The 23,876-nt window shown below is 46.0% G+C and overlaps 1 long non-coding RNA gene and 1 other non-coding gene across 2 annotated transcripts in view; both read right to left on the bottom strand.

The window, feature by feature from the left end:
• The window catches only part of LOC140460585 (uncharacterized), a 220,555-nt gene that overhangs the window by 36,941 nt on the left and 159,738 nt on the right, over positions 1–23,876 (bottom strand). The window lies entirely within an intron of this gene.
• Positions 18,905–18,976, bottom strand: trnae-uuc (transfer RNA glutamic acid (anticodon UUC)). The gene has a single exon. It is a non-coding gene; the product is annotated as a tRNA-Glu (tRNA).

Genomic DNA, 23,876 nt, shown 5'->3' on the forward strand with positions numbered 1-23,876 from the left:
TCAATGAATTTCCAGCATGTATAGACATTTGTATCCCTTCCCACAGTTTGCACATTTCCCTGGTTTCTGTGGTGTAGATCATGTCTCTCCATATTGGATGATCAGCTGATTCCTCACTCAGACACAGGTCAGGGTTAATAGACTTATAGAATCCCTACAGTCCACAAGTCCACACCAACCCTCTGGGGATAAAGACATCCATACCCATTCTCCTACCCCATTACTAAACATTTACCCTTGACTAATACACCTAACCTACACATCCCTGAAAACAATGTGCAATTTGACATGGTCCATTCACCCAACCTGCCCATCTTTGAATTGGGAGAAGAAACCGGAGTACCCAGATCGAGCTGACACAGACCCAGGGAGAATGTGTAAACTCCACAGATACAGTCGGCTGAGGCTGGGATTGAGCCACTGTGGCGATACAATCTCTCCCTGCTGTGAATAGTGGGATGCTATTCAATCTGTGGAACTGGTGCAGGACTTGTCCATTTGTCACTCGGTACACTGATGTTTGCAAACTTTTCCCACAGACAAACATTGACAATCTAATGGTTTTCAAATCCTGATGAATTGACTCACTCTAAGATCCTGATAAGATATTTGCTTGGAATTCTCGCTGATAAATGTGTCTCTGTAATTCTCTGTGAAACAAACTTAAATCAAGAAAAATTAGAGATTGAGAAATCGTACTGTTTAAGATACGAAAAGGAGTTAAGAATCATAAAAACCTTATAGTGTGGAAGCAGGCCGTTTGAATCCACACCCATCCTCTGAAGAGCATCCCACACAGACTGACCCCATATCCCTGCATTCCCCATGGCTTACCCACCCAGCCTGCACATCCCTGCACATTATGGGCAATTTAGCATGGCCAACCCACCTAACCCATATATCGTTGAATTGTGGGAGGAAACAGGAGCACCGAGAGGAAACCACACAGACATATGAAGAAACAGCAAACTCCACGCAGACACCCGAGTCTGGAATCAAACTCAGGTCGCCAGAGCTGAGAGGCAGCAGTGCTAACCATTGGGTCACCATGGAGTTCTTTGAATCCAGCAATTTGTGTGAAAGTCACTCAAATACTGACCGTGGAACATTGCTGGACTGTCATGAAAAACTCAACTAACTGATAAATGTCCTTCAGGGAAAGGGCGCGTTCTGGCCCTCTACAAGACTCAGCCCTCAATGAGAGTCGAGATAGTGAGAGCAGTGGGATACTTACAGTTTCCTCCATCTCCATCACAGGAATAACTGACAGATCCTCACTTCAAAAAGATCAAGATCAGCGTGTAGGAAGAAGCATCACCGATAAACTCCGCTCTCAGACACACACTGTGCTCCTGTAGATACACGTTTTACTTTCTTTAGAGAGAGGGAGAGACAGAGAGAGAGAATTGCAGCTCACTGACCTTCAAGAACCAGCCGCTCCGAAGCCTCTCCTTCTCAGTGCAGGAGAGACAAACGTTCCTCTTGGTTTGAGATTGCTGTGGTGAAATTCTTCCACTCTAACCCTGTGTAAAAGAATTTCCCAGAGTTCAGTACTAACTCGAATACAAACACTTCCCAGCAGATTGTTCCTAAACCCATCCAGTCCCTCCCTCCAGCTGTCTCTCACTTTTCAACTCCACCAGCTCAGACACCCGCATTGCGCATGCTCCATAAACAACTTGGTGCTGCCTTTTGTTCACTCTGATTGGCTCGGTGTCCCGCCAATTCCAGAATGTCGTCCCGAGCTGCCCCACTTTCTACTGGGCAGGACATGCGGTCAGTCATAAAAGAGGTGAAGCATAAAAGAGATATGTGTTCATCTCTGAGCCGGTGTGTGTTTATTGTCCATCCCTCGTTGTCTGGAGGGCGGTGAGGAGTCAACCACAATGGAGTCACATGTAAGTCTAACCGGAGAATGGTGAGCCCAATGGCATCTTACAATAACAGACAGTCCAGATTTTTAATGACTTAACGGAACAACCCTCTCTGGCCTGATGAGATTTGAACAGCTCTCACAGAACATTAACCAGGGTTAGCAGGGCTAGACTAGTGACATTGAGACAAAACCACTGTCTCCTGAGACAGGAATTTCCAGCTTTGGTCAACAAGAGGACACAATGTTTCAGGGAAACCAGAAGTATCTATTCAGAATTTCCATTATGAACTGACTGGAATAACTTCTGTAAAACTCCCTCACAGGATTTTAGGGAGAAGATTTACATATGGAAAGAAGAATCATAATCCATAAATCCGTGTGTGAGTAAGAATAATACTTATTGTTACGTCATGGAGATCAAATTCTGTTAATTAAACTAACCGCCCAGAAAAACTCATCTTGCCTCTTAATCTGTTAAAATGTGAGTGACAGAATTGCTAAATTCCAGTATTTAAAGAAAATATTTTCGAACTCTAATAGTGAACACTAAACAAAACTATTCACAAATCCAAAACCCCTTTCTTTACTACTTAGGATCTGACCCCAACTCGACACGACTTAATATGCTATTCTAAAAACATATTTATTAAACGTTACATTAACTTAATCTCAAGGCCACACAGTGGTCACTTTTCACTTTTCACTTTTCACTTTTCTCGCTGCTGATCGTCCTGGGTGCTCTTCTTTTTACTGTATGTTTCACGTGAACAGGTACCTTTGATGGAGAGTGTTTTCAATTTCTCTGAGAGCAAGGTATTAGATCAGCAGTTGCTCTCCCACTAACTTTCAAAATGCCGGGTTTATATCCCCCATAGGACACATTAAATTCTTATTTGATTGATTTCCAGGGATCAAAACAATAAAATTCAAATCTCATTGTCTTCTGGTATCCTGGGCATCGCTTAAATTAATTGAATTTGAATTGTTGTCAAAACATCAAACAGAACACAGTTATCCATTTAACAGCCAATTGCTACATTTGAAACAGCCCGACCTTTTGCTTGCAGCTGTGGCTGTACTTTAAGTTGAGAAAAGCACTCTCTATCTTAAACTGACAATACATGCTTTCGACTTCATAACATTGCATTGATCATTTGTCCTGGACGAACACGAAGACTCCAACACCATGATGCAACCATGTAAATGTGGAGACTATGGGAAGAGATTGGAGTTACCCTGTCGAGCTGGAAATTGATTGATACAGTCACACTGGAAATAAGCTTTTGCCTGCTCTACATGTGGAAAGGGATTCACAGTGTATTCCAGCTACCAGAAAAATTTGCTTATCACACTGAGGAGATACCGTTTAGCTGAACCTCCTGTGGAAAGTGTTTCACACAGTCAGTCAACCTCACTGTGCACCAACGAGTTCACACTGGGGACAGGCTGTTTATGTGCCCTGTATGTGGGAAGGAATTTGCCGGACATCAAACGTGTTGCGACATCAGCGAGTTGACACTGGAGATAAATTATTTACTTGCTCAGAGTTTGCAAAGGGATTCGGAGAGTCCCACAGCCCGCTGATACATCAACACATTCATTCTGGTGAGAGTGTGTAAAAGAATTCACTTCTGCCGACACATCAATGAGTTCACACTAGGGAGAGATCATTCACTTGCTCCGAAGTTCATTCAGTTTTCTCAGCTCGTCAGTGCAGTTACAACATTGGCATCTACCAAACAATCTGGAAATTTTCCAGATTGCCTGTGCACAAAGTAGCAGTACACATCCAACTCAGGATTAATCGTCCTATCAGTATACTCTCGATAATCGATAAAGCTATGTAACATACCGAATAACATCCTCTCAGTACCACCAGTCTCACTCAGGTCCTGACCACATTCCAGCCTTTGGTTAAAACATCGACAAAAAAGCTTTATCCTAGAGGTGAGATGAGATTGACAGCCCTTGACCTCAAGGCTGCATTCGACCCAGTGTGGCATCAAGGTGCTTTGATTAGATTCCAGGATGTAATTTACTACTGTGTAAATTATTCTCTATATAAATCACAACGATCCTCTGGATTAGGTTCCAGTCTGTAATTCGTTTCCGAGTATGTTATTCTATATACAAACTATCCCGAACCCCTCAATTAGATTATAGGCTGTATTACACACTCAGTTTTCTGTTATACTGGATGTAATCATCCTGATTCCCTCGATCAAAGTTCCGTCTGTAGCTCACTTCTGATTGTGTTATTCTGCAAGTTAACAAACTGGCAGACTGGAATCTAATCAAGATTAGATTCCAGTCTGCCAGTTTGTTAACTTGCAGAATAACACAATATAAAACCCTTCATTGAATCGAGCTACTTTTCAGAAAATTTCCATGTTTATTAAATTTGAACTTTTTTCAGCGACCAATCTATAATCGCTCTGTCGAATGTAGAATCACGGTCTTCCATGGCATATATTTTACCCAACATGGCATGCGAATGTGATCGCACCCCATTCTACATGCAGGACTCCCACGAGCACGCGCAATGCGCGCTTATAGGCACATGGGCTGGAGTTGGGAACATGCGCACTGATGGTCCAGAAGCCGGAAGGGAGAATGATGTCAATTTCGGTCCAACACTGACAGTGATGGATCCGAGAAACTCCTCTCACAGATTCGATTAGATTACCTACAGTGTGGAAACAGGCGATTCGGCCCAACACCACCCCTCCGAAGAGCAACCCACCCAGACCCATTCCCCTACATTTACCCCTGGCTAATCCACCTCACACTCTGGGCAATTTAGCATGGCCAATTCACCTAACCTGCACAGTTTTGGAGTGTGGGATGAAACCGGAGCACCCGGAGGAAACCCACGCAGACACGGGGAGAATGTGCAAACTCCACACAGACAGTTGCCCGAGGCGGGAACCACCGCCCGAGCCACCGTGCCGCCCTAATGGGCGGGGGGCATTTACAAGCTTTTCCTCGTGTAATGTTTGAATGTTTGACTGGAGTCATGTGGTGAGTCTTTCTGACCTCTGTCTCATTCACATGATACTTTTGGTGTTTGTAGTTTACTGCGACTGTTTAGCTGCACTCCTCAATCTTACTCATACATGGGACCTGAACGTCTTTAGCATCTATTTGCAATACCTAATTGTGCTATTCTGAGTTCCAGACTTCAGACCATTGGAGTTGGATTCTAGAGTGTAGTGCTGGAAAAACACAGCAGGTCAGGCAGCATCCGAGGAGCAGGAAAATCGATGTTTTGGCAAAAGCCCTTCATCAGGAAACACTGGGGTTCGATGTCAGTTTGAATGAGAATGTTGGGCATTTCCTGAGCTCCTTGAGTTCAGAGGTTTAGAGCTGGAGAAGATAGAGATAGCGAGGGACAAGACTATGAGCAAAGATTAACATTTTATAATGGATCTGCTGCATCACCAGGAACCTGTGTGCGTCAGCAGGCATAGCAATCATAGATTAAATGAACTTGGTGTGAGGAAGGTGAGAAGCAGCCGTGATCTGGAACGAAAGGAGGTTACTGGACCTGAAATGTTGACTGTACTGTCTGTCCATTGATGCTACCAGACCTACTGAGGTTCTCCTGCAATTTTGTTTTTGTTTCTGTTTCAGATTTCCAGCATCCATAGTCATTTGTTTATTGTTTAGCGATTTGGATGACCTCAGATTTATGGGGAGTAGAATGTTTCAGGCCTTCAGGTGTGTGACAGAAGAATCAAACTCAAGAGGTGACAAAGACATCGTGTAATTTTCAGAAGCAGATGAACTGAGGTGGGGCAGGGTCAGAAATTATTCCTGAGATTTGAAGAGGTGATCCCAATGAAAGTGTGGACATGCAGCTGGTCGCTCATCTGAGAGGTAAAGCATTTACCAAGCTTTCAAGCGGCTACTTCAGCCTCACACATTTGGCATGAGGATAGATGGAAGTGGTGCTGGAGAGTGGTGTTTGCAGTGTGATCTGGACATAATGGATTTGAACTTCTCATTATTTAATTGTGCAAGAGTTCCAAGTATTTAGAATTGGGTGTTGGACAGCTGAAGGCAGTTCGGTAAGGTGTAAAAGGCCGGGGCGGGGTGGTGGGGGGAGGGGTGGTGCGGTTGGGCTGGCGGGGTGGTGGGCGGGGGGTGTCAAAGCTTCAATAGAAATCCAGCAGAACTGAGAACAGACAACACCTAGCTCTGTGGGAACGGGGAGACCAACAGAGGCAGAGAAATCAGGACCTGAAATCCAAGTTGACACCAAACTACCATGTTATCAGTGCTTTGATTTTCAACCTTCCACCAACCTTCCACCATTACCGAACTTCCCATTTGATTTGAATGTCACGTACCCTCAATATTCAGGATCCAGTCCTTGTCATCCTAAAACCACGTCTCTGTAAGGAGTCTCAGATCACACTTATTTTCTTCGGTCAATTCATTCACTTTTCTTACAGTGCAGCACACATTCAGACACAGTCTTTAGTTTCAATTTTTGTGATCATTACAATCCAGCTTTGATTGGTGGGACATTTATTCCCCTTGTCCCTTTCTATTGTTCTCTGACATGCACTTTCCACATTACTACATTGCTCACCTGCCTTGGTTTGGAATTGCCCATCATGTCCAGGGATGTGCAGGTTAGATAGGTTAGCCATGGGAAATGCAGAGTTATCGTTTCATCGTAATAGAAGCAGGAGTCAGCTATTTGGCCAGTCGAGCCTGCTCCATTTCATACAGATGATGGCTGATCTATCCATCATCTCAGCTCCTCCTTCCTGCATTATTCCATTTACTCTTAATTCCCCTCCATGCAATATCCCATCCAACTGTGTCTTGAATATAATTAATGAAGCTGCCTCATCTGCTCCCTTGGGTAGAGGATTCCACAGAGTCACACGAATGACAACATGGAAAGAGACCCTTCAGTCCAATTCATCCATGTTGACCAGTTATCCTAAACAGTCTAGTCCCATTTGCTAGCACCTGGCCCATATCCCCGAAGCCCTTCCTTTCCATGTACCCATCCAGATGCCTTTTAAGTGCCGTAATTATACAAGGCTCCACGACTTCCTCAAGCAGCTAATTCCATACCTGCACCATGCTCTGCGTTAAAACGTTGTCCCTTAAGTCTCTTTTATTTCTTTCCCCTCTCACCGTTAATGTATGCCATCTAGTTCTAGACTCCCTGAATTCAGGGAAAAGATCTTGTCTGTTTATCCTATCAATGCCCCTCATGATTTTATAAACCACAATCAGGTCACCCCATAGCCTCCGATGTTCTCGGGATAACAGCCCCAATTTATTCAGCTTCTCCCGATAGCTCAAATCTTCCAACCCTGGCAACATCCTTGTAAATCTTTTCTAGCAACACATTTTCAGCCCGTATCCTATCAATGCTAATTTTGCAAACCTCCATAAAGTCACCCCTCAGCCTCCGACGCTCCAGAGAAAATAGCCCCAGCCTGTTCAATGTCAACTATATTTCACTCTGAACAAGACTCAGCTGGTTCAAGAGGTAGAGCGGGGCCGCACAGGCAGCTGCTGTGTGGCTTGTTGCTCTCGGGCTATGATTCTCGCTTTGGGTTTCTTTCGACGCAGACGTACGAGAGATTCGAGGCTCAAATTCTGGACCAGCCTGCGTTTCATGACTTGTGCCAAAGTGCCCGTTTAATTTTCTCAAAAAGCACCTTCGTTAAACGAGGTTGGGCTCCCTGGAGGACCAATGGGGCAGATAGCAGGGAAGTGATATGATTGGAGATAGCGTTGAATAGGTTGACGTGAGTGGTGCAGTGTTTCAGGGATGTCAGCGATGAGGGTCGATTGGAAATTTTGGACAGCTCCCTTCGGAGAACAGAAGTTTGAAATCTGGCCCGAATGAAGCTTTCCAAGTCATGCGAAGTCTAGACAGAGAAAGTAATGTCGTCAAAATGCTCCCACGCCTGAAAGAATCGGCAGAATTTTAAAGTCATCAGGAAAAGAACCAAATGTGACATGAGGAAGAACGCTTTTGTCCAGGGAGTGGTTGGAGTGAGTAAATCCCTAATTGACACTGACAAAGAGGAGGATTCATTAGACGCAAACGGGAATCCGGTGGTCATGTTTAAAGTAACAATGTGCAGAATTACATGGAGAAGGCAAGAGAATGATACAAATAGAGACTCACGTTTACTTACTGTGTTGACCCAGCAGAGCGAAGGTGGGCCGCATGGCGTCTATTCAGAGTGAAATCACAAGAGACTGCGGGAAGTCAGAAAAAGTTTATATTTACACAGCCTCCATACGTCTGCGCAACACCATATAAGACGACAGCAGTGGAGATCTTTGACATCAGTCTCGAACGTGCATGCCACGCGCCAGACGAAAGGCTGAAGGGACCTGTGGAGCGGCGCGCTGTGCGTGGGAGCAGAGTGGCGCAGCGGGAGCGTGCTGGGCCCATACCCCGAGCTCGAAGCCATCCTCTGCTATTGTTTCGAGTCCCGTTGAGCGACTTTCTTTTGTTCAGCATCTTGCTTTTCAAACGACTACCTGAGTGTCTAAATTTCTATAACAGCGCATTGTTCTTTTCCTTGCCATGTCATTTGCTTCCTAAAACTTCGGGTATCTGAGCTCAATATATCAAATCGATACACAAGTCAAATTTACACAGTTGCGCTGGCACCCTTGTGGAGCTCTGAGTTGTCTTGTCCTGTTCTCTGCCGGTGTGTCCTGATCTCGTGTGAAACCTCTTCTCTCAGATGGCAATGAACCGGTGAAGTTGAAACTCGTGATTTGCTGTTTTAGTCCCTTTCCTGCAGTAAAGAAACCAACGTCCGTGTAATGAAAGACTTCCTGCAGGATTGCTGCGTCAAGACAAATTCTGAACACCAAGCAGGCTGCACAAAAATGCACTCATATCAATTTACCTGAAGGAAGAGTCTCCGGTGTCCGTTTCTCTCTGTCCCGACAGCACATCATCTTTCTGTCTCTCCGTTAACAAGACCTTTGGATCAAGTTCAAAGTTGCCCATTTCCTACGCATGACTGTAACTGACTTATCCTGCCTCACGTAATAGTGAGAGAGAGCAGAAGAGTGAATGGGCTCTGCCTTCCACCAACGCAGTTTGTAAGTAGAAACGAAATGGTTCAATTATCCACCAGTGGAGACAGCCCGGTCCCTGGGTACGGGACAAACACCAGCATCCTGGGAGCAGGGAGACAGATTGAGAAGCAGATGTTCTTGAAACTCTTCGCTGCTTGTGTTTCTGGGAGCAATGTACAATGAATTTCGTACTGAGCAAGTCTCAGCTGCTTCAAGAGGTGGCTGCACCCATGGCTGGTGGCTCGTCAGTGTGGGGTATGATTCTAGCTTTGGGTCTTCGTGCATATGTAGCCGTGTGAGAGTTCCCGGGTTCCAATTCCAGGCGAACCATTATTCCTTAAATTGACCTGAGCAAAAATGCCCAACGAATTTTCTCAATAAAGCCGCTTCGTTAAATAAGATCGGACTGCCTGAATTAGGGACGGTGCAGAGCTGCCATTGCAGTGAACACGGCGAAAGGAATCACTTGTACAAAGTGAGAACAAGTATTGCAGATTTTTCGCCCGCCCAATCCGAGTCTGAATGAATCCTCCACCTGTATTACGCTCAATTGTGAGGGTGATACTTCAGGAAGCGGGGAAGTGAAGTGATTGCAGACGGCGCTGAGCAGGTTAAAGTGAATGGTACCGTCCTGAGGAATGTCAGCAATGAAGGGAGATTGGAAAGTTTGGGGCAGCTCTCTTTGGTGAACAGAGGGCTGAAAACTGGTCTGATTGAAGTTTTCCACGTCATGAGGGTTTTAGACAGAGGAAATAATGCAGTGAAAATGCTCCCAGGCCTGAAAGGATCAAGAACGATTTGGTAGAGGTTTAAAGTCATCAGGAAAATAAGTAAAAGTGACATTAGGAAGACCGTTTTCGCACAGGGAGTGGGGTCAGTAAGTGGCTGTCTGACAGTGACAAAGAGGCAGATTCAATGGACACAAAAGGGAATTCGGTGGGCATGTTCAATGTAACAATGTGCAGATTTACAGGGAGAAGGCGACAGAATGAGACACTTATTTACATATTGTGTTGAGCCAGCAGAGCGAAGGTGGGCTGCACGGCCTCAGTCTGCGCTGTCACACATTTCGTGATTCTGAGTGAAATCGGATTTGGACAAACAGAACGTCGGAAATATGACAACGGATATATTCTGCCCAACAGGATACTCCATCACAGCAATGAAGGTGTTTTGACATCATTCTCGAAAGTACATGAGACAATACAGATTCAAAACCGAGTATTCCTTTGAATCACTGAGTAATTTGTTTACAGTTATTCAGTTGAGGTGAGCGGAGTTGCGCATTGGGAGCCACTCCAGTTGATAGGTCGAAGCCGTTTTCTCCTGTGTGATAGTCCCACCAGCACTCCGATTTGCTGTGCTTCCAGTCAGTAGATGCAGATTACTATCCCATACTGATACACGGGCCACGATGACCCAGCTGTGGTGACAAGCTTGTGAAGGTCTTAGTGCTCTTCTGTTCTCTGTCTGGCTGCTATGATCCGAATCATCAAACCTCTCTTCTCCGAGATAGGAATAAACTGGCGAAGGTGAAACACATCAGTTGCGGTGTGTTCCATGCGCAGGAGGCCCTGCATTAATTCCCCACGCTGTTTCACACAGCAGCATCCTCTCGGTGAATTACACTTGGCAAAAAAATCGATTGAACCAAATCAGGGTCCGCCATTGGATTTTACTGACACCGTTTATAAAATTCAGGCTCACCGTTAATGTGGAGAGGGGCCGTCAGACTGTAGTTTCCGCTCCTTCTGTTGAATAACGATAATTTTAACTGTGTCCAGTGAGAGGAAAGGATTTGCTGTTGGTGGGAAACATTTCTATCTGAACTCGCTGTCACTCTCCTGATCGATAGAAACATAAAGCTGGGAGTCTCTGGATTATGTTGTTAAAGCGTTGGTATTATGTTGTTCACACCGCGCTGTCACCAACTGAACGATGCGACTGACCAGAGGGAGGCGGCTGTGTTTAAATCCAGTGATGAACTGGGGGAGCGGAGCATTTACCCAAACAATGGGCACTCCACCTTCCTGACACAGTGTTCACAAATCAAACTGACAGCAAAGCTTCACGTGTGATCGAAAGTTTCCAGAAAGAAGACTTGGCTCAACAGATATCCGGAGTGAACGTACTCATTTCTTGATTTGCAGTGTAAGACGTTGGTTATCGGGAGCTTGATGGGATTTGAACACACAACTTCCTAATCTGGAGTCAGGCGCACGACCGTTGCGTCACAAACTCACGGCCCAGGGCATGGCTGGAACACTACAGCAAACCTGAGACAGAGATGTTGGCCCGGGAACAGTGTGGGGTGTGGAATTGGCAGGCAACTGGAAGCTCAGGGTCTTTTTGCGGGCAGAACGTAGATGTGCTTCGTTTTCCCCAGTGAAGATGAGACCACATTGTGAGCAACAAATGCAGTAGATTGGGTTGTAGGAAGAGCAGGTAAAGTGCTGCTTCACTTGGAAAGTAAGGTTGGGTCCTTGGATAGTGAGGGAGCAGGTAAATGGGCTGGTGTCACACATTCAGCAGTTGCAAGGTAATGTGCCATTGGGTGGGAATGGGGTTAGGGTTGATGGGAATGAAGGAAGAGTTGACCCAAGGTATAACTCCTGCACATTTACTTATCCGCCAAATACAGAAATTTGTTAAGTGTGTACAAGGAAATTTTCTAATTCACAATCAGGATGTACATCCTGGCGAGGGTGCAAAAGCTAAGGGCCGGCAACCATAATTCTATTAACATTACAATAGTGATTGAAAATAATATATCAGATCTAAAGGTTGAAGTTCTAAATTGGAGGAAGACGCAGGTATGAGGCAAGATCTTTCAAAACCTGATTGGGGGCAGATGTTCGCAGGTTAAAGGACTGCTGGAAAAAGGGAAGCATTCAAATATGAGATAAGAAGAGTCCAGACACAGTATATTCCTGTTCGAGTGAAAGGAAAGGCTGGTAGGTGTAGGGAATGCTGGATGGCTAGAGAATTTGAGATTTTGGTTAAGATAAAGAAGGATGCATACGTCAGGTATCGACAGAGAGATCGAGTGAATCCTTAGAGTATAAAGGCAGTACGAGTATACTTAAGAGAAAAATCATGAGGGCAAAAAGGGGACATGAGATAGCTTTGGCAAATAGAGTTAAGGAAAACCCAAAGGGTTTTTATAAATACGGTAAGGACAAAAGGATAGCAAGGGAGAGAATAGGGCCCCTCAAAGATCAGCAAGGCGGCCTTTGTGTGGAGCTGTTGTACATCGGGTGGGGGTTGGGGGGGGCGTGGATACTGAACGGATATTATGTATCAGTGTTTACTGTGGAGAAGAGCATTGAAGATATAGAATGTGAGAAAGTGGATGGTGAAATGTTGAAAAAATGTCCATATTACAGATGATAAATTGCTGAAATGCAGAAAAGTGGATAAATCCCAAGGACCTGATCAGGAGTACCCCAGAACTCTATGGGAAACTGGGGAAGTGATTGCTAGGCCTCTCAATGAGATATTTGTATCATCAATAGTCACAGGTGAGGTGCCGGAAGGCTAGAGGGTGGTTAAGGTGGTGCCACTATTTAAGAAAGGTGGTAAGGAAAAGCCAGGGAACTATAGACCGGTGAGGCAGACATCCGTGACGGGCAAGTTTTTGGAGAGAATCCTGAAAGATCGGATTTACATGTAATTGGAAAGGAAAGAATTGGTTAAGGATAGTCAGCATGGCTTTATGCTTGGGAAATCATGTCTCACGAACATGATTGAGTTTTTTGAAGAAATACAAAGTGGATTGATGAGGGCAGAGCGATGGACGTGATCTCTATGGACTTCAGGAAGGCGTTCATCAAGTTTCCTCATGGGAGACTGGTGAGCAAGGTTTAATCTCATGGCATGCAGGGACAACTAGCTATTTGGATACAGAACTGGCTAGGAGAAATAAGACAGAGGGTGGTGATGGAGGGTTTCTTTTCAGACTGAAGGCCTGTGACCAATGGTGTATCACAAGGATCGATGTTGGGTCCACTACTTTTTGTCATTTATATAAATGATTTGTATGTAAACGGAGGAGGTATCGTTAGTAAGTTTGTAGATGACACCAAAATTGGAGGTGTAGGGGACAGTAAAGAAGGTTACCTCAGATTACAACGGGACCTTGATCAGATGGGCCAATGGGTTGAGAAGTGGCAGATGGAGGTCAATGCAGATAAATATGAGGTGCTGAATTTTGGAAAAACAAATCAGAGCAGGACTTTTACATTTCATGGTAAGTTCCTTGGAAGTGTTGCTGAGCAAAGAAACCTTGGTTTTCAGGTTGATCGTTCCTTAAAAGTAGAGACGCAGGCAGATTGGATAGTAAAGAAGGCGTTTGGTGTGCTTTCCTTTGTTGGTCAGAGCATCGAGGATAGATGTTGGGAGCTTATGTTGTCACTGTACAGAACATTGGTCAGGCCACGTTTAGAATATTGCATGTAATTTTGGTCTGCTTCCTATCGGAAAGATGTTGTGAAACTAGAAAAGGTGCAGAAAAGATTTACAAGGATGTTGCCAGGGTTGGAGGGTTGAGCGAAAGGGCGAGGCTGAATAAGACTGTTTTCTCTGGAGCGTCGGAGGCTAAGGGGTGACCTTATAGAAGTTTATAAAATCATGAGGGATATGGATAGGGCAAATGGGCAAGTTCTTTTCCCTGGGATTGGGGAGTCCAGAACTAGAGCGCATAGTTTTCGGGAGGGGAGGGGAAAGATATAGAAGGGACTTAAGGGGCAACCTTTTCCCGCAGAGGGTGATGCATGTACGGCATGAGCCGCTGGAGTAAGTGGTGGAGGCTGTATAATTGCAGCATTTAAAATGCATCTGGATGTGTATATGAATAGGAAGGTTTTATGGGGATATGCTGGCATATGGGACGAGATTAGGTTAGGATATCTGGGCTGCATGGACAAGTTGGGCCGAAGGGTCTGTTTCCGTGCTGTACATCTGTGTCACTCTGTGAGACTCCATGGGATTCTCTCGGAGAAAGTGAGGACTGCAGATGCTGGAGATCAGAGCTGAAAATGTGTTGCTGGAAAAGCGCAGCAGGTCAGGCAGCATCCAAGGAGCAGGAGAATCGACGTTTCGGGCATGAGCCCTTCTTTAGGAATTTTTATGTATAAACTATAAACATTCCATTAGTTAAATATTGTGAAATGTGAACCCACTGTTTTCGTCCCCAAGTTCGACCTGAGCTCCCCCCTCCCCCATCCAAGGAACTCTGTTGACAGCCTTCATATCACATTTAAAACGAGGATCAATAGATTCGTTGTCAGTCGGGGGATGAACAGTTACAGGAAAAGGGCAGGAAAATGCATGTGGAGAATGTCAGATCAGCCACAATCCTACTGAATGGAGAAGCTGGCTCAAGGGGTTGAATGGCATTTTCCTGTTCCTATTTCTTATGGTTCCCGAGCCCTTACTTCTGAAACAGCGTCCTGGCTTCAGTATGTGCCTTTACTGAGAGTGCTGATGTTCCCTTGTGTAATATCAACAACTTAGCAGCTGCTGAAACCTCTTGCTCCTTTGTTACCTCGAAACACAATAAGCCAATGTGTTCAGGGGAGGTGATGGCCGACTTTATTGTCACCAGACTATTCACCCAGGTAATGTTCTGGGGACCTGGGTTCAAAACCTGCCACGGCAGATGGTGGAATCTGCATTCAATATAAATCTGGAATTAAGAGTCTAATAATAAAACTGTTGTGGTTTGTCGTAAAAACATATCTGGTTTCCTGCTGCGAAACGTGATCTGATCTGATCTACATGTGATTTCAGATCCACTGTCAGCTGATTGAATCTTCACTGCCCTTTCAGTCAATTCTGAAAGCTAACCTTTTTTAACTACGATGTTGCCAGAATGATTTATAGACGGCATAGGCTGGGACTTTTTTTGACTGGCGAGTAGAAGGTTGAGGGTGGAGGTTATGGAGGTTTATGAAGTCATGAGGGATAAAGATAAGTTGAATAACCAGTGTCTTTTCTCGAAGGGTAGGGACGTTTAAAATTTGGGAGTATATTTTTAAGATGAGAGGGAAAAGATTTAAAAAGGACAGAAGAGGGCAACGATTTTTACATTGAAGGTGGTTCGTGTGTAGAATGAACTGTCAGAGGAAGTGCTGGATGCAGGTCATGTTACAATATTTAAAATTATTTGGATAAGTACATATGAGTCAAACACAGGCAGGTGGGTCTAATCTTCCCCCAGATATTCAAAGAGACAGCCAGTCAGAGGGGAGCAGTGCCACGCCTATCGTTGTTGTGTGGCATGTGTGACAGCTGCAACAAGACGTCCCAAATCCTGTGCTCAATGCTCTGACCAATGAAAGCAAGCATGCCAAAAGCCTTCTTCACCACCCTCCCCACCCACGACTCCATTTTCTAGAAGCTAATAACCCGCAACCCTAGATCGCTCTCAGTTCTGGTCCCCTTGGTGTTCTGACTTCTGACTTCTTCAGCTCTGGATTTATGTTGAACTTGATGGGAGACTTTGTCCAACTCAGCATTTGTAAACAGTATCGCTCGGAGGGATTCATTTGAAACTTTTGAGGAGGTGAGCTCAACAAGATTGAACTATTCAAAGTTACTTGGACTCTATTTTAAAGTTACATCAGGACCAGTAGTCAGAGACACGTACAGCATGGAAACAGGCACTTCGATCCAACTTGTCCATGCTGACCTGATGTCCTAAATTAATCTAGTCCCATTTGACAGCACCTGACCCATATACTCTGGCAGCTCATTTCATATATATCCCACCCTCTGCATGAAGAAGTTGTCCATGTAATATATTTTGCCTCTTAACCGAAACCTCTGCCCTCTCGTTCTGGACTCCCCCATTCCAGGGAAAAGACCTTGTCTATTACCCTGTCCATGCCCCTCATGATTTTGTAACCTCTATTAGGTCACTCCTCTGCCTCTGATGATCCAGTGAAAACAGTCCCAGCCTATGCAGCCTCTCCCTGTAGCTCAAATCCTCCAAACCCCTGCAACATTCCCGTAAATCGTTTCTCATAGAGTAGTCAACGTTTCAGTCCTGAAGAAGGGTTAATACCCAAAACGCTGACTACTCCACATTCTGGTGCTGCCTGGCTTGCTGTATTCTCCCAACCTCCTGCTTCGGCATGCAGTATGTAGTGGCTGAGTGTTTTCCACTGCATCCTCATAGTGCCGGGGGCCCAGGTTTGATTGCAGCCTTGGGTGACTGTATGTGAGGAGTTTGCACTTTCTCCCAGCGTCTGCGTGGGTTTTCTCTGGGTGATAATGTTTTCTTCCATACACCAAAGATGTGCATGTCTTTGGCCATGCTTCCTTGCCCGTAGAGGTAGGTACATTACGCAGAGGGAAATGGGTCTGGATGGGTTACTCTTCGGAGGGTCGGTGTGGACTTGTTGGGACAAATGGCCTGTTTTCACACTGAAGCTAATCTCATCTGCGCTACTTTTGTCACTAACGAATGACAGAGTAGACTCGACGGGCCGAATGGCTTAACTTCTGCTCCGATTGTCTTGCGGTCTTCGGTTTCTCTGGATCATTTCATTTGGCAATGAGCAGTACCAGGCTCATTGAGCAGCACTGTTCACTGAATGCAAAGCTCAAAGTATGGTTGAACTCCTACAATGTGGAAACAGGTCCTTCAGCCCAACACATCTGCACTGATCTTCTGAAGAGTAACCCAGTCAGATCCATTTTCCTACCTTCCCTACATTGCACACAGACCCCAAAGGGTGGAATTATTCCTGGGTTCCTGGTGCCATGAGGCAGCAGTGCAACTCTGAGCCACCATGGGGTTGTGGTTGTGGGGTGTAGGGGACACAATTGCAGTCCAGCAGAAAACAAAACAACCCATCTACTCTCCCACTGCACCCACTGTCAGGACTGGCAGGATGTTCAGTCCTGGGGGGTGACCCAAGGCAACGTCACCCGTGGGTTCTGATTGCTGGGAGCGTTGGTGCCCCCGCTGGTGCTTCCGCAAGTTGCAGGAAAATATGAACCTCTTCCCACACTCGGGAGAGCTGAATGGCCTCTTCCCAGTGTGGACACGCTGGTGCTTCAGCAGGGTGGAGGAATTGCTGAAGGCCTTCCCGCACTCAGGGAAGCAGAATGGCCTCCCCCCCTCCGACACCGCCCTCCGCCCCCACACCCCGCCCCCCGGGTGGATCGGTTGGTGCTTCAGCAGTGTGGAGGAGCGGGTAAAGCCCTTCCCACACCCCGGGCAGGACAACGGCTTCTCCCCGGTGTGGACGGACGAGTTTCTTAGCAGGGCTGAGGAATTGCTGAAGGCCTTCCTGCACTTAGGGCAGCTGAGCGACATCTCCTCGATGTGGACCTATCAATGGGCCATCACGTCGGAAGAAAGAGCAAAGCCCTCCCTGAGCTCTGGGCAGAAGAACGGCCTCTCCTCAGTGTGGAACACTGGTGTCTCAGCAGGTGGGAAGAACTGCTGAAGGCCATCTCGCACTTGGGGCCGGAGAACAGCCTTCCCCATTGTGGACCAACTGGTGCGTCAGCAGGGCAGAGGCCTTCCCGCACTCAGCGGAGCAGAAGGGCTTCTTCCCCTCTGTTTGCCCATTACTGCTTCAGAACCCTTTCAAATTTCACAATATCGTTCTGAGAGGAGGGAGACCAGAATTGCACACAATATTCCAAAAGTGGTCTAACCAATGTCCTGTACAGCCACAATATAACTTCCCAACTCCAATACTCAGTCAGAAGATTGCAAAAGCTTTCAAAACCCACAAAAAACAAACAGGAAAGAATGGAGGCAAAAATCGAATGTTTGAGAGTCAGCTTGGAAGCATCAATGAGAAATCGGCGGACTGGGTTTATTGAGTACCCATTCTCCTTAAATACACTATATACGTATTTCTCTTCTGTTCTTCATAGTTTCTCTGTGCTGCAGTGTGTAGTGGCTGGTTGAAATAATGTCCTGATGCAGCTTCGTTTGTGTGTGTTGGGATGATTGCTTCTGTGGTTAAGTATTTGGTTTGTGTGTGTTGTTTTTCTGTAGATGCTAGTTTGAAGCTCCCCATCGACTGTTTGCTCTACTGTGACATCAAGTAATGGCGCTTTTTTGTCGTTCTCCTTCTCTTCAAACCAGGAGCCCCCCTCAGGCCATAGTCTCACGACTTGGAACACCAATATACAGACTTGTCAAAGGCCTCCGTAGAAGGCTAAAACACCAAGTCGAAGATTCACACAACTCTATTTACTCCATCCAAGAATTCCTGAACACCAAAGACGCTAAGATCGAAGAGGATGGAATAATGATGTCCTTTGACATAACAGCCCTGTTCAATCCATTAACATCAACGTAGCCAAAGAAAACTGAAGACACTACTCGAACAACCAAAGACACAAACACAGCATCAACTTCATCAGCAAAGATAGCACTGTCAACTTCATGGAACTGTGCCTTACCACCCACTTCATATTCAGTAACAAGCCCTACAAACAAATCAACGAAACACCCATGGAACCCCAATATCAGTATTCCGAGCAGAAGCAATAATGCAGAGACTCGAACAAACAGCCCTTTCGACGATCCAACCCAAACTTTGGGTCCGCTACAGCAATGACACTTTTGTCATCAAAAAATGAAACAAATTAGAGGAAACCTACAACACCATCAACAATATCCTGACTGGCATAAAATTCACAAAAGAGGAGAACAACAACAAAGTGCCATTTCTACATGTCACAGTAGAGTGAACAGTCAATGGTAAATTCAAAACAGCGTCTACAGGAAAACAACGCACGCGAACCAAGAACTTAACGACAGAAGCAATCATCCCTACACATGCAAACAAATCTGAATCAGGACACGATTTCAACGAGCCACGACACACAGCTGCACCGAGGAACTACGAAGATCAACAAATAAACGAGCCGAGTATTTTAGAAGCAGGGGCAACCTAGGAAACCCCTGAAAATTGCTTCCATGACCGGGAATCGAACCCGGGCCACGGCGGTGAAAACACCGAATCCTAACCACTAGACCACCAGGGAGACGCAGGCCAATGCTGACAGCTCTACGAAAAGTTTCTTCTCTGCCCGGAAATCAAATCTGGGCCACGGTCGTGAGAAGGCGTTCACCTGTGTTTCCAACAATGTCATTTCTTGTATCCATTGTTCCTGATGCAGTCTCCTCTACATTGGGGAGACTGGAGACTCCTCGCAGTGCCAAGTCACAGCGCTTGAGGGAACATCTCCAGGACACCCGCACCAATCAACCCCATCGCCCTCTGGCCCAACAGTTCAAACCCCTCCCACTCTGCCGAGGACATGCAGGTCCTGGGCATCCTCCATCGCCGCTCCATCACCCCCCGATGCCTAGGGGATGAACGCCTCATCTTCTGCTTCAGATAAAGTCAACCACAAGCCATCAATGCAGTCTTCTACAGTTTCCTCATTTCCCCTTCCCCCTCCTTACCTCAGTTCCAACCTTCCAGCTCAGCGCTGTCCTCAGGACCTGTCTTACCTGTCAATCTCCCTTCTCACCTATCCGCTCCACCCTCCTCTCTGACCTGTCACCTCCATCTTCACCCCCATTCACCTATTGTACTCTTTGCTACCTTTGGCCCAGCAACACCCGATTTATCTCTCAACCCTGGAGGCGTCCTGCCTTAATTCCTGATGAAGGCCTTTTACCTGAAACGTCGATTTTCCTGCTCCTCGGAAGCTGTCTGACCTGCGGTGCTTTTCCAGCACCACTCTGATCTAAACTCTGTTTTCCAGCATCTGCAGTCCTCACTTTTGACTCACCAATAAACTCAGTGTGACGATTTCACATCAACAAACTGACACAAGCAGACACAACGTCGACAGAAACACGAGCACAGTACTTTACATTAAAGACATCTGTGAAATGATGTCAAGACAGCTCAACCCTCTCAGCATCATGGTCGCCCACAAACCTACAAACACACTTGAACAGCGGCTAATGAACCTGAAATACCCGATACAAACAACCAGCGAACGAATGTTATTTTAAAAATACCATACAAGGAAATATATACATGAACTCTGCCGCACAGGTCTCTGAGGCAAGAAATGCTGGGATGAGATAATGAAGATTATTTCAGCCAAGACGAATCGGCACTGACTGGACAGCCATTTAAAATCAACGCTGTCAGCCCAGGATGGAAGATCCGAAGGGATGTACAGTTTTCTTATTTCCTGAAGATTTACAAAGCTGAGACTGGGTTTTGGTGCTTGTTCCCTTTCCACTCCCAGGAGCCGCAGTGGTTGGGGTGGTGAGTTGGGGAAAGTGAAATGTGCCCGCGAGCAGCGTGTGGGGCTATTTCAGCTTCCTCTCCTCTGACAGCGCTATGACTTTACTCTGATGTTCTCAGGGACACTTCCTGACGCGAGACAGTGAAAAGAGTCTCGTTCCTGCAGATCAGCAATTCAAACCATATGCCGGCTTCAGGACAATGCGAAATATTAATTGGGGTATGTGAAGAAGCTGTGAGCTGCATTTCAAACAGGTAGGTGGAGTCAGATGCGTCATCCATTGCGCCCCGGCACTGTGCGGACCTGACGCCACCATGCTGCAGAGTTCTGACGTTAACACGGACATGCACAGCAATGGGAACATTCACAAGAGGAACAGCCAAAGATAATCACCGTCACTGCTTCCCTTCCATAGTCCCAACTTTGTGAAGCACTATCTTTCACTGGCAAATAAAACACATTAATCCTCAGGTGCCTACTTCACTTCGATCACGACTTCACACCCCTAACTGTTCTCGTCTCATTTCCAAATACTTGGCTCATAGCTTCAAAAACTGTTCTGTGAGTATCTGATTGTTCCACCCTGTCAGGCAGTGGGTTGCAGATTCCCGACCAGGCCCAATGTGATTGAAATATTTCAACTCCTCCACTGAGTTGCATCTTTAAAAAAATCGTGGAGCAATCTCCCTTTCCTTTTTACGACATTTCTCAACTGTAGTCGGCAGGGTTCACACCTGCGTGGGGAAAGCGCAATGGATTTCATCTCCATCGCACTCACCAATCGGCCCACCAATACAGAACCACACTGACAGCTTCATGTCCCAGGTCTCTCTGCCTGTGGAGCTGGGAAAGAGGGAATCATTTCAGAGTTTGATTGAATCCAATCACTTCACAAGGTTCGAAATGGTTAAATATCTGCAAATGGCGGGTCTGGGTGTTTCATCACGAAACATGACGTGGACCTAGTCAGCAGATTACCACCCTGGGCGGGGAGCCCCACAGGATCTCTACGCCAACACGTTAACTGTTCGGCCACAACTACACGCCCAAAGTTGTGGTCTAAACTTTCTCATGGAATACTTCTAACAGGAAAGGTGAGTATTGGGATTGTCCTGTCCGCGCCATAACCCCAACGGTTCCTGTTCCCCTGGATTTGATCAGGACAGAGGAGGCTGATGGGAGATCGAATTGAACTACACACATTGATGAGAGATCGAGCGGGTGGGAAGGATCCATTCCCATGCGTCGAGAGATTAATAATCAGGGCCGAACATAAGGAGCCACTTCAAGAAATTTGGGGTTCATTCAGCAAAGCTAATGTCGAACTGTTCACAGAAAATTGTGATGAAAATCTCTCAAGTTATTTTGATGAGAAGTGTTGATGATGCTAATACAATCGATAGGATGAACGTAGATTGGTAAATGTATTTGGTGACAGTTCTGTTCTAGCCCTGTGAGCGAAACCTGGATCTGAAGGAGTAGAAGGGACATTAACAACATCGATCTGAAATTGGACACGTGACAAGAAACAGAGCCATCATTAACAGTTGGCTTTTGAACTGGACAAGGTTTCTCGTGAAATTAGCTTGAGGCTTGAGGTATGCAAGGTCAAGATAATTTAGGTAAAACACGGAAACGCTATCCTCATTAGCAGACAGTGAAAGGATTACAAGACACAAATGAAACATTTTCGACAAGTGATACAGGGGACTGGGAAGATAAGTATTATAAACTGTGAACAGCAAAGTTCTGGAGCACAATACTTACATTCAAAGACCGAAAACATCCAGGTCCTGATTAATCAGATTGCATTGTGGTCCTTTTTTTGCAAAACATCCACTTGCAATGTCCTACAAAAGAGTGGCAAAACCCATCCCTGTCAGCCCAGGATAGAAAATCCAAAGGGATGAACGTTTGCTGATTTTCTGAAGATTCACAGAGCTTAGACTGGGTTTTGGTGATTGTTCCTTTTCCACTCCCAGGAGCCGCAGTGGTTGAGGCGTTGAGTTGCGGAGAATAAAATGTGCCCGTGAGCAGCATGTGGGGCTATTTCAGCTTCCCCTCATCTGACTGCGCTGTGAGTTGACTCCGATGTTCTCAGGGACATTTACTGACGCGAGACAGTGAAAGGATTCTCATTCCCGCAGATCGGGAATTCAAACCGTATGCCGGCTTCAGGACAATGAGAAGAATAATTGGGGTGTGTGAAAAAGCTGTGAGCTGCATTTCAAACAGGTAGGTGGAGTCAGATGCATCATCCATTGCGCCCCGGGCCTGTGCGTATCTAACGCCACCATGCTGCAGAGTTCTGACGTTAACACGGACATGCGCAGCAATGGGTTCATTCACAAGGTGAACAACCAAAGATAATCACCGTCACTGATTCCCTTCCACAGGCCCAACTTTGTGAAGTAGTATCTTTCACTGGCAAAGGAAACACCCTTGTCCTCAGGTGCCTGCTTCATTTCGATCACGATTTCAAGCACCTCACTGTTCTAGTCTCATTTCCAAACACTTTGCTCATAGCCTCAAAAGAAGCTCTGAGGGTATCGGCTTGCTCCACCCGAACAGGCAGTGGGTTGCAGATTCCCACCAGTCCCAATTTGAGTGAAATATTTTTCCCCCTCCACTGATTTGAATCTTAAAGAAGAAGCCGGGGAGCAAGCTCCCTTTCTTTTCGACGACATTTCTCATTTTGTACTCGGCAGGGTTCACACCTGCGTGGGGAAACCGCAATGGATTTCATGTCCATCGCATTAACCACTCGGTCCGCGAATACAGAACCACACTGACAGCTTGACTTCCCAGGTCTGTCTGCCTGTGGAGCTGAGAAAGAGTGAATCATCGCGGAGTTTGTTTGAATCCAATCACTTCACAGTGATTCGAAAGGGTTAAATATCTTCACATGGTTTTGCAGATATTTAGGTGTTTCACCCCAAAAGATGAAATGAACTTTCAGTTAGAAATTGCAGGAGGAACTCAGCAGGTCAGGCAACATCTGTGGAAAGAGAATCAGAGGCAACATTCCAGAATTCTGTTTTCTCCGACAGGTACTGTCAAAGCTGCCGAGTTTCTCTTTTGGTCTCGTCTTCTCAGCATACGCAGTCCCTTACGTTAGACATTAATTCAATTCAGAAACCCCTTTGTGGAGAAGATTTCCGTTTGGGGAACATTTTCCTGACCCCATTAAAAGCGCACAGCTTCGAAGCCAAAGAAGAGCAGCGAACACATCGCCCCAGGATCGGCTCGAACCACCAACCTTTCGGTTAACAGCCGAACGCGCTGACCAAATGCGCCACAGAGACAGGTGCTGCCGCCAGCGGCGCCATCGCGTAGTGATTTTATAATTCAGCCCCCCGCTTAGATTTCCAATTGTCGTCTATCAGTTTTACTTTTCCATAATCAAGCCTGGGAGATCTATTTTGGAGATACCAGGGACAGTCTGCAGACACATCAATGTCACGAGGAACTAGCTTTCTTTCTCCGGGGCCGTCGCCCTTCCAGCCTTTCAGCGTTTTGCCTGTTCCCGATTTCTCTCATTGGCTCGGAGGCGAGAAGGAGTTTGAATTCCTGATGTGCAGTAACGACAATTCTTTCAATGTCTCAGATCAGTTCATATGCCGAGAACATCAGAGTCAACCTCCCGGCCTCTTCAACAAGGGGATGGTGTCTG

Source organism: Chiloscyllium punctatum, chromosome 36 (assembly GCF_047496795.1).
Source record: "Chiloscyllium punctatum isolate Juve2018m chromosome 36, sChiPun1.3, whole genome shotgun sequence".
Lineage (NCBI taxonomy): Eukaryota > Metazoa > Chordata > Chondrichthyes > Orectolobiformes > Hemiscylliidae > Chiloscyllium > Chiloscyllium punctatum.